The 2,158-nt window shown below is 37.6% G+C and overlaps 1 protein-coding gene across 2 annotated transcripts in view; it reads left to right on the top strand.

Moving 5' to 3' along the window:
* The first annotated feature begins 326 nt into the window (after positions 1 to 326).
* Positions 327 to 2,158, top strand: part of LOC144969503 (temptin-like) — an 8,087-nt gene continuing 6,255 nt past the window's right edge. Inside the window, exons 1-2 of one of the 2 annotated variants that reach the window (XM_078908633.1) lie at positions 327 to 344; positions 675 to 764. The gene's annotated coding sequence lies outside the window, so the exon portion shown is untranslated. The other variant, XM_078908634.1, reaches the window with a different exon arrangement.

The following is a 2,158-nucleotide window of genomic DNA, read 5'->3' as shown; positions in this document are numbered from 1 at the left end:
CGAATGTGATGATGATTTTGCTACAGTTGGCAGGGAAAGGGTTAAAGAAGTCTTTCCTTGTACACACCGTCCACCATCACGCCACCATCATATCACCATCACGCCAACACAATCAAGATCTCAACTATTGATTTTGTATCAGAGTTTCGTGAATTTATCTCTGCTCACGCTAATAATAACAAGCATTATCATTTTATGGATGATGTTAACATTGATTTTTTCAGCAACATGGCCGAGTCTAACGTGATTTCGGAGAGCTCATTGAAACCAACAATCTTGTTCAACACCTAAGTAGTCCTTTAACTAACTATAGCCACTATAGATAAATCACGTGATCAAGGATAGTGAGCATTCTCTCTTTTAACATGTCTGAGAAAACTCGTATTTAAACATTTGGCCAGAAAACTCGTCCATCAAATATCGATTGATTTAAACAACTCATCTTGGTAAAAGCTCTCAAACCTGGGAATTCAAGGAAGGCCTCGCGAAGCCCTAGGTTAGAGAGGCTTTTTTGGACAAAATGAGGATCATTTAAGTCGATCGATATGTGAAGGACGAGTTTTCTGGCCAAATTTTAAGCACGTGTTTTTCCAGAGTACGACAGTTAATTGGTTAAGATAGACAATCTGCCCATTTCCTAATTTTCTGTATTTTATTTCCACTGAAACACAAAGTAAGGACACATGTATAGCATCTCGTAGTAGAAAGAATGTAGAGATTCAAATATCTGAAACAGAAACAGTGTTTACTTCCCTTGGATACAGGTTGTTGTTGTTATCATATCATAATCATTTTTAAAAAAAACAAGATTATTAAATAGCGCAATATTCACTGGACGTGCTCAACGCGATTGTTAAGGGGTCCCTAGCTAAAATCAACACTGAACATGTAAAACGAGACATATTACATTTTTCCCGACAGAGACAACGATGTTAACGGTCAGGTACTCATTTTACACTTTGTTAAGGTAAGAGAATGTGAGTACTCATGTGTTCAATGGGTACCTGGCCTTTAACAGCTTTGTCTTTGTCGGAAAACATTGTGGCAATGTCTAACAGGAGTCATGTCTCGTCTTACATGTTAAGTGTTGCTGTTAGCAAAGACCGCTTTGAGCACGTTTAGTGGATATTGCGCGATATAAATGCTCATGTTTCTTGTTCCTTCTCCTCAATAAGACACAAAACAGTTCATCCTTAACAACAAACAAACACTTCATCCTTAATAACATACAAACAGTTCATCCTTAATAACTTATAAACACTTCATCCCTAATAACACGCAAACACTTCATCCAAGTTACACCACTTTGACTGATCTATAAAATATAAATTATTTGGGAAAGAGTCTTCTGACCTCCTTTGGTAGGCGGAGAGTTCTCTTTTGCTGTGTCTTCTATCCCCTATATCTGTTTTTCTTTCCCATGTTGCTTTCTGCCTTTAGTGGATTGAGATTGCTCAGTTGTTTCGGTAGCTCAGAGGGAAGCAGTCTAATGTAAAGTTCCTTATAATTATTTTCTTTTTTTTTTTTTAGTATCAAGATATGATATTTTTTCCCTTGTAAATAATCTGCTATGTGTTGCTATAGGTTTTATTTCAGTTTTGAATATAGTGTAATTTGTAAATATTTGAGTGTGTCTATTTTAGTTATTGAGCCTGACCGTAGCCATAGTTAAAATATATGGCCACTGTTTACTTATAGCCTGAAACTGACCAAAAAATCACGTCAAAAGACAAGTCTTTGGCCACAAAAGAAACCAAATCGTGAGTTGTATTCAACCGTTCAACCAATGGAATCACTTGTTTCCTTGATCTCTACTAACGACAACTTACTAGACGCTGCACAAACCTAAAAAAATGACGTCACACTATAAGTCCTAGTGGGTTCTAGTGTCAGGCTAAAAGTTATCGATGGCTACGGTCAGGCAATGAGGTTACGAAGGCCAGGGACTGTTCTATTCGGCAGCTTGGCATGTACTAAGGTGCTACGGGTCGACCGACCCCATGGAATAATCCATCTCAAACACATTTTCATGTTTCCTTGATGGGATTTAGGGAGAGAATAAAAAATCCCCCCTCCCACCCAACCAAGCGATCGGGGTACCGTAATATGGGGTTACTTGGATCACTTAAAGATTAATACCAAAAATACTTTTTAAAAT

Source organism: Berghia stephanieae, chromosome 3 (genome assembly GCF_034508935.2).
Source record: "Berghia stephanieae isolate SIO BIC M18660-M18661 chromosome 3, UCSD_Bste_1.3, whole genome shotgun sequence".
NCBI classification, from domain to species: domain Eukaryota; kingdom Metazoa; phylum Mollusca; class Gastropoda; order Nudibranchia; family Aeolidiidae; genus Berghia; species Berghia stephanieae.
Note: the sequence above shows the minus strand (reverse complement) of the source record. Positions and strands in the feature narration are given on the sequence as shown.